Source organism: Pinus tabuliformis, chromosome 7 (genome assembly GCF_031772625.1).
Source record: "Pinus tabuliformis cultivar Carrire ecotype Pingquan chromosome 7, CPIR1, whole genome shotgun sequence".
Taxonomy (NCBI): domain Eukaryota; kingdom Viridiplantae; phylum Streptophyta; class Pinopsida; order Pinales; family Pinaceae; genus Pinus; species Pinus tabuliformis.
The window spans coordinates 565,462,113-565,476,403 of record NC_142293.1 but is presented as its reverse complement, the minus strand read 5'-3'; the positions used below and the strand labels follow the sequence as shown (position 1 = coordinate 565,476,403).

The window sequence follows — 14,291 nt, the reverse complement described above, 5'->3', positions numbered from 1 at the left end:
GCTTTCTTGCTTCCAGGAGTTGGTAACTTTTCTTCCCCCCCTTGAAAACCACTACTTTTTCTGCTTATGCTAAAGTGGAGATAAACTGGAATATAGTTGAAGATGGTGACTGCAATGTTCCTGAAACTATTTAACACATTTCCCAGGATTCAAGGAAAGTAGCACTAAAATTTATGGCCAATGCAGGAATATGTGTGTGTATCCTCAGGAATCCCAGGATTCAAGGAAAGTAATAGCAAAAAAAATAGAACTTCCGTAAATTACATACCTTGAATGTATCTACAGGCATGGCAGAAACTTGATCAAACCAAACTATACCCTTCTTCGAGCTTGTCAAGGAAAGCCTAGCATAATGATCTGTTGTTGTAGCTTTTAAAATGAACTCCTTTTTGGTCCAGTCTTGAATTTCAAAACTGCTAGCGCTGGAAAAACATATGCATCCTCAATACAGGAACAAGTCTAATAATACTTCTGGCTCAATCATGTGAATTAATTTAGTGTCTCTTCACAGCTGCAAATCTTACTCTTATTGTTTAACTGTATAAGTAGAATAACCAAATATTTTGGTATGAAATTGACTTACATGATACTCGAAGCAGCCAAAATGTTGAGTCCATCTGAAGATGTGAAAGAAATTGAAAGATTAACTGGCCCAGTAGACCTTACCCACAAAACAACATGATAGGATTCACCCTCTTCAATATTCTGCAAATACAATAAACTCCTGAGTATATACCATAAAATAGATGTTATCAGCTTATCAAAACTGGCACAAATTCTAAAGGAAACTGCTGATAGTGCAATTGTAAATCTACATATCAAGAAAATAGTTGACAAGATACTTTCATAAAACCAAAAGGAGGGCGCCACTGGAACTAACAAAAATGGAGGGATGCTTGAAATGATTTTTCTGATAACAAGGCTCTCATGAGCTGCGACCTTTGCTCAAATTGTTACCTCCCAAACCTGCACATGTTGTGGCAAAGCAGTAAAACACAAATGCAACCCTGGTGGAACAACAGCCTTCTTCTCACTTTAGGTGGTCTCTCCTCCGAGACAAGGTGCATAACCCTACGGTAGCCTAATCCAATCAAATGGTAATCAAAATGAATAGAGGATGAGGCTTAGGACAACAAATCTGAATGTTGATATTTACTCCAATGTATTTCAGATTTGTAATAGCAAAAGGAAGAGTTGATTTTATTTATTTTTCAGATAGGTTAAGGGAAAGATTAATGTCTAAAACACTATTGGGCTTATGTATTATGGAGTCTATAAGGCAACCAATGCATGCTGATTTCTCAAGATGACACGGAAGGATATAGCCCAGATGAAGAACCCAGAGTAAACATATCTGGCTGGCCATTAAAAAAGAAACTTCTTGAGGTGAATCCGGATGTAGAAAGACCCCCAACATGCATAAAGGGTGTGCCTACCAGAAGATCATGTAAATTATAGCAAATCTGAATCAAGAAAGAAGACACATAACAACATTTTCTAGGAATGGTAGACTTAAATGGGGAATGAACCACAATTAAAATTCTTCTTACAATGATTAGAACTATGAAGCTTCCAGCCCTTGAATGACAGGATAGGATTCCTGAGGAATAGAATTAAAATAGTTTCTAGGATTCCTGGGAAATAGAATTAAAATACTTTCCAGGATTCCTGAGGATACACACACATAGCAGGTGCTTTCGTTGAACTAGGGCATGGAATGTAGCACAGGGTTCAAGGAATGATTGTGACTGGAAATCAGTCAGTGCATGGTGCTATGATAGTCTGGTATCTCTCAATTATAAACATGAATGAACAAAACAAGGATTAGGCTTTTTCTCACTAAGTAGTAAGAACAAGAGGTACAAATCTGCATAGGTTTTCTTTTTGAATGCATAAATAGATTTGGCTCCATGAAAAACCCCTAAAACACTGGAACTGTGCGGATTCATCAGCTGAAAGCTGCAATTCCAACAATTTCTAACTGGATTTAGGCAAAATTTGTTAATAAATATGACCAAATATGGTCTAGAACATTGAATGTTTATACTTTGAATCTATGACTCGAGACCATTGTATCATCCCCAAAAACAGACCACTATGCCTGCATGATTGACCTTCTTGGCCGTTCTGGGCACTTGGGTGAGGCCGAGAAAGGAGGCCATGAAGCTTTTGTATTGTGGGGACCTTCAGGTAGGGTATGTCACCTATGCCAGTCTCTTGCAGGGATGTGTTGACACAAAAGCCTTGGCAGAGGGTAAGTGGATCCATACCCATATGATAAAAAGTGGGTTAGAGCCAAATGTATTTGTAGAAAACAATCTCATCAACATGTATGCTAAATGTGGAAGTGTCAATGATGTGCGCCAAGTGTTTAACAAAATGTATGAGCGGAATGCTATTACAGGATATGTTAAACAGGGTGCAATTGAGTTTGCTTTGCCAAATGTTTGACGAAATGCCTGAGAAGGTCTTGGTTTCTTGGAATTCAATCATTGTAGGATATGCAAACACTGGGGATGGGGAGAAGGCACTTGGTTATTTTGTCTGAATGTTGAGGGCAGGGATGAGGCCGGACCGAATCACTTTCACTAGTGCTCTTGGTGTTTGTGTTGGTATTGAAGATTTCATTGCCTTTTCTTTGTTCTAACACATCTCTTTTGCCACGGGTAGTGGAATGTGAGTGTAATGATTGCCTGCTATAAATTTCACATATATTATGGCAGCATCGAGAATCTTTGAGGATAGACTACTAGTAGAGTTGTGATGTAAACATACATTGTAGAAAGCCCTTTCATTCAAGTCTAGTCCTGCTTAGCAAATGGTCACCCTAAAAAAACATGGCCAACATTCATTGGATTGCATCTGTTCATGTTGTCAAAGGAATCTTTCCTTTAAGGAACGCCTTGTTCAAAGTGAATGAGGCAAGAAGCAACATCTTAAAGGAAATGCTTGCATCCCAAATTTTTTGCATCCTTTTGTGCTATTTATTTTTGTCATTATTGAGTGATTGATATTTTAGACCTCAAAAAAAACATAAAAGAGGTTTTATATTTATATATATGTTGGATAACTTGCTAAGATTGAAATTTCGTTTTTGATGTCCTTGCATATTGTTTGACCAGATTAGTTCAAAATGGGCAAGCGAAGCAAATGGCAATATATCATGGATCTTGAGGTGCAAGACCTCAAAGGAAAAATGACGTTCTCTAGTAAAGACTTGGTTTGGACGGAAATAAATAGAAAAAACAATAGTATTGATCGAGTTGTTGTAATCCCATTACGACAAGTTGCTGACTTTATCAAAGGAGAGGAAGAAAATCCTATTTCTCCATGTAAATTCATACGAAAAGCAAAAAAAAAAACCAAAAGAAAGAGCTACTGCTGCATTACAATATGATATGTGAGTATTTAAAATATATATTGTTTAGATCTTTTGAAACCACGGTTATCTTTCTTTGTATGTACTAACAATTTAAATTTTTGGTGTAGTTATCATTGTTCATTTGGCCTATAGTTGTCATTGTTCATTTGGCCTAGAGGACAAAAGAGGAAATCTTTCAGCTAAATGAAGGACCTCATTTGTGCAGAAGAGGAGTTTCCAATGCCACTTTATTGTGAAAGTGATGCATGAAATTCCTGATAGAGCAATATTAACTTTCAATATGTATGAACATGAAGATGGGGAAGGTTGGGCTTGTCATGGTCAATGTGACACTTCAAGTGAGACTAGAGCCTTACATAGGCCAAAGCTTTCAAGGGACATTGTTGCATATGTAGAGAGTTGTTTCTTTTTGGGAGTGCCTATTGATGTAGTGTATAGAACCCACATTAAGAGACATGTTGACATTGATGTGGCAGCTCGAGATAGAGATTTCTTCTTATGCAGGGAAGATATTGTAAACATCTATAATAGGTGGCGAAGGGAAATTATCAACTTCACAAAAATGATGAAATGAGTGTAAACCTTTGGTATCAAAAGCATCGGGAAGATTTTTTCTTTTAGTAAAAGCCCAATGGTGTGGAGGTCCCTTTTATAATAGGGATTCAAACAAAGTGGATGTTGGAGACAATGGTTAAGCTATTGCACAATAGCTTAATAGCCATGGATTAAACATTTAACACAAATAAATACAGGGTAAGTCAGATGCCAATGATTTATTGAATATATTTATTTACGTTGTATGCATTCATGATGATTAATAACTTGTATTTGAATTTATGTAATGTTGAAAATGACAGTATCAGTTGTATACACTCGTGGCATTTGATGAACAACAAAGCGGGGTGCCTGTTTCATGGGTCTTGGCACCATGAAACACATCAGATGATATTGCAATATGGCTAGAGCAGCTCATGCGCAAGTGTTTCCAAGCCTGTCCTGATTGGAAAGTCAATGCTTTCATAGTTGATGATGCACTGGCTAAAATCAGTGCCTTGAGGTAACTTTAAAATTGTCATGATATAACCAAACTTGCATTTTTTCTAAAAATACCACACTAAAATGCATTGAATATGGCAGGAGGATCATAGGTTGTGATGTGATCTTATGCGTTTGGCATGTACGGAGGGCTTGGTTGAAAAATGTCAATCGGTTGGTCACTAGTTCCATAAAAGCCAAGGAGATGTTCAGTAAGTTAGGTTTCATCATGAAACACACTCTCAATTATGAAGTGGAAGATGCAATAAATCAATTTTTTATCAAGTTTGTAGATGAAGAGAAGTTCTTAGACTATTTCAACAAGAATTGGGTCACTGGATATAAGATTCGTAAGTAAACATTTTTTTTTCGTATTATATGCATTTTTTTTCTTTTATAAAGGTGATATAGTGAGACTGACATCATTCTATTTGCAATTAGGTATGTGGGTGAAAGGTTGTCGGGAGTTTCCTCATGCAAATCAGGAGACCAATAATGTTGTTGAGTCATACCATTGTTAACTAAAAACAACATTTCTATCTGATAGAAGGAAAAAATGTACTCGGAGGATGGATTGGTTATTGCATATGCTACTAACAACAGTTGAACCTTGTTATCGGTTCAAGGAAATCTTAAAAGAAGAAGGATTTCTAAACAACTACAAGAGAGAAAAGTAGCTAGAATCATCAGTGGAACGAGCAAGAAAAATTATGGATACTGATTGTTGTCCTCATGAGAGCATAACTCGTGCTTATTGGGTGAGAAGTCAGACATATCGAGGTAAAAAATACCTTGTCACCTGGTATCATAAGGATTTTATAACGTGTGAATGTCCATGGTCTATTCGTGGAAACATTTGCAAGCATGCCATAAAGGTTAATTGGTTGTATTTCTACTCGGATAATTCAAATCCATTGTTTTATCAGCATGCAGAGGATAATATATGCAATAACCCACCTGAGATCAATATAGAGCCTCAAAACCATGATGCAGATGTCGATGCTACTCTTATGGCCACAAATTTTGTTGATGCATATGTCGAGGCACTTCATTTGGCAAGGGAGGAGTTGTTTAGCTATACACATCTCATTTTAGATAACCCTCCTACTACTTTGGCAAAGACAATCCAGTTGACTGGTATGCTTAAAAAAATGTTGGATGAAGCCAATAATTTGCACGTTACTGATTTTGACTTCACACCTGGATTGGGTTCTCTTGATCCATCTTTGAAGAGGAAGAAGAGTTTCCTTAGCCCCACAAAGAAAAGAAGAAGCAACAGAAAAAACAATGGTTTGGAAATTGATTTAAATGTTGATCCATCAGAATATGAACCATTTGAGTTTCGATACCTCAATAAGCGAGGATGTCATCAATCAAATAATGCAGTGTCTATGGTTCCAGGTTAGTTTCATGTGTTGAATAAAGTCATGGTTTTAGATTTAAGTATTTAATCATCACTATTCTTTAACATGTGGTATGTTTATTTTTACAACAATGCAATAATCCCCAACCATGGTGATAACCCAAGACCAAAGGGAGATGCAAGACCATCCAACCTTACTTGCCATGCCATAAATTTTAACACTTTTCTAGGTAACTATAGAATAAGTGGAGAAGCATCATCTTCTACCATGACTAATCATCTATGGAAGGACTTCAACTCTAGTGGGAATCAATGAGGTATGCACAAAGAATAGATAAGCTAGGTTATCATGGCGTTGTCAGGTGGCCCTTTTTCATATGATAAGTATATTTATGTTTTCCCATTGTTATGTTGTTATGAAAATACCTTTTTCATAATCTGTTCATGGTCACTGAAAAATTTGCTCGCTGTCAAATAGAATCTCTTTACTTATTTATGTTCATGCAACATGTTTGATTTTTATACTTAAACATGTAGTTACTATGTTCTCATACCTATGTTCATGGTTCGATGTTTATTAGATTTATAGATCTTTATATTTTACATCTTTATAAAGTTATGGTTAGATGGTCAAAGGCCAACGAGGTTTGAACCTTATCATTGCATTTTTTGTTGTTGGATTTTTTATTCCTTGCCTCTAGTCAAAGATCTCGTTGGATTTTCATGACTTCATCAAGCTAATTTTTCCTTCATGGAATAGTATATGATAGCATAGTAGATTGTTATGCTATTTTAAACATTCCCTCTTCATGATTTGTTGATGTTCACTGAATGATGTTCTGTCCTTTTATGCTTGTGATAAAGTGTTAACTGTCTTGTAGACTACTCCTTATTTGTGATCCTGAATTTTGCAGGCATAGGAACTCCTTCCAGAAAGGGCAAAGACAAATGGAAACATGCATTCTGCAAGAGAGCTAAGAGATGACTAAATAGCAAAAGCCCTAAAGGTGCTTGAATGCTCTTTGAAGAGACAAATGGAATCAGGGTAGGATGCAAGAAACAAGTAGATTCAGGCATGATATTGGATCTTTAGTTGTGTGGTTTGAATCCAATTTTTGGGGAATTGTTTCTATTTTTGCCCCTAGTCCTGATCATTTACTTGTCGCATCACCTAAGGTTGGTGTTATTTGAGGTCTACAAGAATAATATTTAAGAGACTGGTAAAAAGTTTCACAATGTATGCCAAGAAGGGACACAGATTTTTGTTGATTGAAGTGGACAGATTTGAGCCGAGGAAACTTTTAAGGCTATTGACTTATGCACTGTATTGGATTCGCTACTCCTTTCTTTGAGCTATTATGCTCTCTAGCCTCTGGTGTGCCTCTTTTACTGTCGCAGTGGTTAATTCTATTCACTCAAAAAGTTATGATTTGTAAAAATTTGAACTCAGATCAAGAAGCAACTATATATATATATATATATAGAGAGAGAGAGAGAGAGAGAGAGATATGGCCATAGTAAAGTTTTCCTGTCTATGAATTTTTTGTGTAAATTCCCATAAAAAAAAAATAAAAATAAATAAAAATAAAAATAAAAATAAAAATAAATAAAAAATAAAAATTCTAATTGTTCCTAATAGAGTAGTAAAAAATGTGATCTTAAAGTGCCACGATGTGACTGTGTATCAATTAAAATACATGAAATAGATATCGTTAGTAACCCAAATGATAAGCATGTTCCATGTTTTCAGTAAAATTAAAATGATATTGAAGGGTAGCTTGAAAGAGACCTTAGATGAAGGAAATCAAAGCAACAACATTTTCTGGCGAAGGATTACTCTATTAGAGTACACATAGCTAGTAATATTGATTACAGAGTCTGAGTTGGTTAGAGCATTGCATCAGCCTCTGAAACAACAATGGACAAAACCTGCACACAAGTAAAATATATATAAATCCACTCTTCACTTCACTACTTTGTGAATTGTGACAAAGCAGAATCTTACATCATCTAGAGCTGAAAACTGTTTAGATACTGTTAAGTTGAGCTTCTCAAAACTTGACAGGGATGTTTCATCAAGTGCATGGGCTAGATTATGCAGATCTTTGATGCCAGAACTGTATGTTGTCTTCAATTTCTCCACTCTCTCTGTTAGTCCTTCTGTAACCTTCGGCAGTATGTTATAAAATGACATTGTAAATGAGGACTGCTTATATTAACAAGGAAATGGAGCCAAAACCAAAAGTCAAATTCTTGTTTACAGTCTTGTGTTACCTGCTTTTTAGTAGAAACAAAAAGCTGCAATTGTTCTTCCATACTTCTTAGCTGCTGTTGTTGTTCTAAGTCAACAGAGTAACACAAAAAACACCTGAAAAGTGCACAGAATTAACTTATTGTATGCTAGCATTGGGACTATTCATTCATACTTGTGTCATCTGGAGTTTATCAATCAAGTCCGCATTTGTTTGCTGGTGAGAAATATTCATGTAGGGAGGTATATGTGGGCCAAATATGGCAGTTGCCTTGAAATGTATTTGAGGGCTTATCGACAAGTCATTTTCATCATTGAAAAGACCATTCTAAAACATACATTTGTTCATTTGCCAAAAACATCTGAGAGAATGTTGGAGTCACCAAGAAACCATGTGGATAAAATTCTCAAAGGTTGGAAATAAAGATTTCTCTTCTGCAATCCAACAACCTTCAAGTGAAAATATTGTCAGACTTCAAATGAACTTCATTTGGCTTCCTGCCATACTCACAAGCTTTGAAAACTGATTGAAACTATTTTTTTGAGAATTGCAATATAGATGATATCTTTTATGTGAAATTAATGGATGGTTCTGAAAATGACACATTTTTTTACAAGGATATTTATATATAAAAAAATCAGTTAATCCGCTAAATTTAACCCTTAAAAAATCCATGCACATCATCCTGTATTTACTCCCATCAACCCATATTCAAATCCTGTGGGGGTGACTTTGCTCATGCTATGTGTGGGACAATTAAGCACATGCCATAAGTGTTCAAGGGCTAAAAACATCTGAGACAAATCTGCAAGTAGTATAATAAAAAAGTTTAGATATCATAATCTTCGGTTTCTTATTCATGCTACAGTGGGCACTATTTGTTGCTATCAAACATGGACAGGTCGGGCCAATTGATGGTCATGGTTTTCCCAAGGGTAAGATGCAGTATGAATCTTATTTCCTTTCAAGAATCGAACTCCAATGTCAATTTCCAAGTCAATCCAGAGTACACCAAGATCAAAATCCACAAGGACTTCTTTCAGCTGTTGGAGAAGCACCTGCTCAATTACTAGCTCAGAGAAGACCACACCGAGGGGAGGGGAGGCATGCAATTTCACTTATTGCCTTTGCACGCAGAGGTTTTTCACATCTTTCAAAGCAAATTTTTTCTAGATTCTGAGGCATTGAATAGAACAACCTCATTGGCATTGCATCTGCTCACACTGTTTTGGGTAGATAATACATCTGCCCACACTGTTTTGGGTAGATAATAGGGTAGATAATACTCACCATGTGAACATAGGGATTATTTTTGGAGTACTTTTTTCTGACACTATTTTATGGAAAATATACTGACTTTATCAAAGATTATTTGCCATGCCGAATTTTCACCCATCCGAGGGGAGGGGAGGCATGCAATTTCAACCTCGATTGCTGCAAATTTTACATGTTGGATAGTCTTTGCCAAGATGTTTATCTTAAAAAAATGTTATTTAAAAAAAACAACAAGCATTCAATCTCAAGATTTTCAATCTCAATTGCTTTGTGACTATTCAAATTGTGACTTTGCCAAGAAATTTATCTGAAAAATGAATGGTATTTACCAAACAAAACAACCATCCAATGCATCACACCATTGGTAATGTTCAATGTAAATTGTGCAACTCAAATTATTTCTGGTTTAGTATTAGTTTAGATATCATCCACTCATAGCATCATACCATTGGTAATGTTCAATGTAAATTGCGCAACTCAATTTATTTCAAATAAACCAGAGAGAATTTACAACAATCAGTTCTATTCCATCTGCTCCTATGTAAAATGAGAACCATCAATATTTCCACATCTCAGCGGCCAGAATAGCTACCTTACTATTCCAATTGTTACATTTATTTTTTTAAGGTTAGCAGAACATTACATATTACATATGTTCACATTGTTTAGCCAAAAAAGATTTAGAAACAAAATCCTCCTTCACAACCATTGACTGAACAAAAAAGATTTAGAAACATTGGTGGGAAATTTCCCATTCCAAAATATTGTATGAGATAATTTAATTAGGCCAAAATTACATAAATGCAAAAACATTTATATTAATAAATTTCCATACTATGCATGAAATATTTTAACTCTTATGAATTGTAACCTTTTAGTTGGGTTAACATACATGTTCAAGGAAATATTCTAGCAAGACTGTGCAATCACATTCCTCAATCTATTCACTAAAAAAAGTGGAGGGTAAAACCTAAACATAGATTTACTGATAAGGAGTAAAACCTAAACAACAAAAGTCATGACCTTGCTGATAATGGTATGATGGCTATGTGTCAGAATATCTAATCCAGATTCCAGACATAAAATATGTATTGTTTAGCAAAAGTGGGCACATATCAATTAAGCTAGTCCAACTCAGATATATATGTTTGATAAGATAGAAATTTTATATCAATTACACAAATGATCAAATCAGGTCAATGGGACCCAAAGGTACATCAAGCTACAATGACCATGTGGGAGCAATTAGGCATCTCCTAGAAGGGTAAATTACAGAGGTGAGTTGGACACCCCGAATTTCTATGTCGTCCATCTCCTTTATGACTGATTAAATACTGTACAAAACAAAATCCTATCGAATAACAAAGATATTTACATTTATTTTGATTCTTGTCTGCCAAAGAATATTTGTACAAGTAAAAGCCAGGCCCTTGCATGAATTGGTGGAAAACTGGCAGCTGCTTCACTAGTGTGCTGAAGTGACTGAATTTCCAGTCTCGGGCAAGAGAATTGTTTGAGCAGTTCTTGAAGAGTCCCAACTGTGAAGGATTCTAAGAAGAGAACGAGCTTTCTTTTTTGCTTTAGGAGTACCATATGTCCTTACTATCATGATAAATCCACAAGCACAAGATCTGAAATACAGAGAAGTCAAGCCAAAATAGAGTTGTGATCTGGGAAAACTATTGGGATGAAATCCAAGGTGGAGACGGGAAGAGTGACTGGGTGATTGAGAAATAAGTGTTATTAAGAATAAATTCCTTATAAACATAGTAAAGAAACCTTTCATCACTGATCAACAACCAACAAACAAATCACATAGCATATCAATATCTCTCCAGAAACAAAGATCTGAGAAGGTGTTTGGAAGGATCAGACAACATCATAATGTATTAATGATAATCACAAAACCATGAACCAGTTACTTTTCTCAAAATACATTTGTCCATGTACATGGAATATATTACATTTGTCCATAAATTTGTCTCCCATACAAAAAACCGTAATCATTGCATGTTGGGGAAAAATAAAACATTAACAGGTTCTTCTTTAGTGAAAGAACCATGCTATGATAGACCCCAGAAAAATGATAACAACAACCCATTCGCACAATGGGGATTTATATTGATGGTGATCAATGATTTCTGTTGCAGTGGATGGTGATCCTATGTCATATTTGACATCTACATATGTGCTTAAAAATGCTCTGGACATTATATCAGTGGACATATTTTCAATATCTGCAGAGCGATTGATGGTAAAATGTTGAAATTGACAACTCCAATTTATTGCTTCCTTATGAAGAGGTTTTAAATTGTCCTTCCGAACCCGATAGATGCCTTTCATCTGATTACATATCAACTCCGAGTTGGTGAAGACTTCAATGTCATTGACATCATGTTGTTTTGCCTCTTTTAACCCTTCAACAAGGGCAATGTAATATGCCTCATTGTTTGTCGTCATTCCAAGCACTTCTCTCTTTCCATGAAATAAATGATTTGTTGCCATATTGTAAAGGACGAATTTAATAACTGCTCGACCTGGATTTGGAAAGCAGGACACTTCAATGCATAAACGCCACTTTTGCACCATTTTTTACACTTCAAAAACCTGAAAAATAAAATAACAATAAATTCATGTTAAACAAGTAGACAGTTAGTTATTTGCTAATACTCAACATGTTTTTCAATCATATATAATTCAAAAAAGCAGATAATTTGTGTTCATTTACATTGCAACACTCTCAATACTGGCAACTATTCTACAAAAAACACATCTAGCAATCACCACTTTATATAGATGAAATGCTCATTATAGGACCCAAATACATCTATGAGTTTTAAAATAAATGATACTGAATTAGGCTTCTCTAGTTTTTGAATGCCATATGCAAACTCTAAAAATATTTATCCTTACCGACTATCCATACACCAAAAACCACATAACCCTAGACTAACAGAGCATTGTCTAAGCAAAGCATGATTCATGTATATGCCTTATGTGTGACAAAAATGCCATTTGTCATATAACATCACAAGAAATTTATTCAGCCACTCTACATGAATGGTTCCTTCACACTACACTTGTTAAAGGTTGAACTTCATCAACAACATTTGGAACAACTTTTCTATTACAATTGGGGGATAGGGTAGACTCTGAAGCTATCTTTGGATTGAAGTAATAGCACTCCACCACTCTCCTACCAATATTATGGGCAGTTTTGTGTTGTGCCTTGTGGATCATTGATGTCTGGGTGTCATTCCTTGTGGATCATCTTTGGGTTTGATGTGATAGCATCTTCCTTAGTTCTGATACTAACATTGCAAGCAGTTTCTGTGTAATGCCTTGTAGAGCATCTTTGAAATTGGCTCTGGCTTTGACTTTTTCATTGCAAGCAATTACTGCTGCAATGCCTTATAGAGCATCTTTGAAATTGGCTCTGGCTTTTGGTTGTCATCTATGTGATGTTGCAAGCTATTTTCAAACTCATGTGAAATTTTGATGTTGCAGTGCATGTTGATGGCAATGTCGTGAAAATGCTTGTGGGGAATAAGTCTGATTTAACTCATATAAGGGAAGTTCCTGTGGAAGATGGGAAGAAGCTTGTCGAATCAGAGGGGTTGTTCTTCATTGAGACCTCGGCTCTGGATAATACAAATGTATTGCCTGCATTCCAAATTGTGGTCAAGGAGATTTACACTAATGTGAGCAAGAAAATGTTGAATTCAGATTCCTATAAGTCTCAATTGTCTCTCAACAGAGTTAATATTATGGATGTATATGGAGATGGGGATGGAGTGGAACCACCCAAGACAAAGAATTCTTGCTGCTGAGGATTCAGAGAAAAAGCTCCTTTGTTTCTGGGCTCCTTGAATATTATTTGCTTCATATGACCTTTTGTTGATTGAGATCCTTAAGGCTGCCTTAGGCTAATATAATTTTTTTTGTTTATTAGGAAAGTTTCAATATGTTGGATAATTTTTTTTTTCAATTTTATGAAGAAACCAGTAAGGGTCCCCAACTGGGCTTCTTAGGCTTGAGCCCTAGATGTTGTACATAGAGCAGAATAATAGTGATGTATTAAGTAATACATGCAAAGCAATCTTTTTTTAGAATGTTTTAGTCAAATTGATCTTCATTTTGTTTGAAATCATTTAGGGAATCTGGATTCCTAGATGGAGGTTAATGGATAGTTTGCAGATGCCCAGATCTATTGTCTGGCTCAATGTTGTAAACATTATTGCTACAAAATTCTAGGAATTCCTTCTCTGATTGTCCTTGAAGAAAGTTTATGTATATGGTATTAGCAATTTAACGAAAGCTCTTGTCAGATTTTCTTCTATGATTGTCCTTGAAGAAAGTTTATGCATATAGTGATAGCAATTTAATGAGAGCTCTTGCCAGATTTTGTTTGGGGGCAATATATTACCAAACATAGCATGCAAAAGCCTCACGATTTCATATAAATTGGCGTTGCAATTTGTAACATGAACTTGACTTCCCAGATCATGCCCGGGAAATAGGTAAGAGATCTCATCCTTTAATGTAATAGAAATTCCATTTCTGAACAGTATAGTAGATGATTGTACAAGTTGCATAATGTAGAATTGTAAGCAGTACAGGTGACAACATAAATGAGCTATGTTCAGTTATTACATAAAAGAAAAATTCTTGAACCTCAGTAATTCTGACATATACAAAGATCCTCATGTCTTTCATAAACATTTATCATTTATCACCCAAAGATAACTGCAGAGTCTACCCTAGATTGGTGGAGTGCTATTACTCTACCCTTTGTCTCCAATATATATACCAAGGGTACCTAGTCTCAGGGCCATCATATCTTGTATTATATTGTATTTATTGTAAAAGGAGTTTCTACCCTCAAAGTGGATTGTATGCATTGACTTCTTATAAGATGAGGCCTGGTGGAGTTCCTAGGTGACTTTGGAAGACTAGATTTTGGCATCTAAGTCAAAGAAACTCT

The 14,291-nt window shown here is 35.5% G+C and overlaps 1 pseudogene; it reads left to right on the top strand.

Annotated features, from left to right (window-relative positions):
* Positions 1-12,840: 12,840 nt before the first annotated feature.
* LOC149248663 (ras-related protein RABA5b pseudogene) lies at positions 12,841-13,137 on the top strand (annotated as a pseudogene).
* Positions 13,138-14,291: the final 1,154 nt, after the last annotated feature.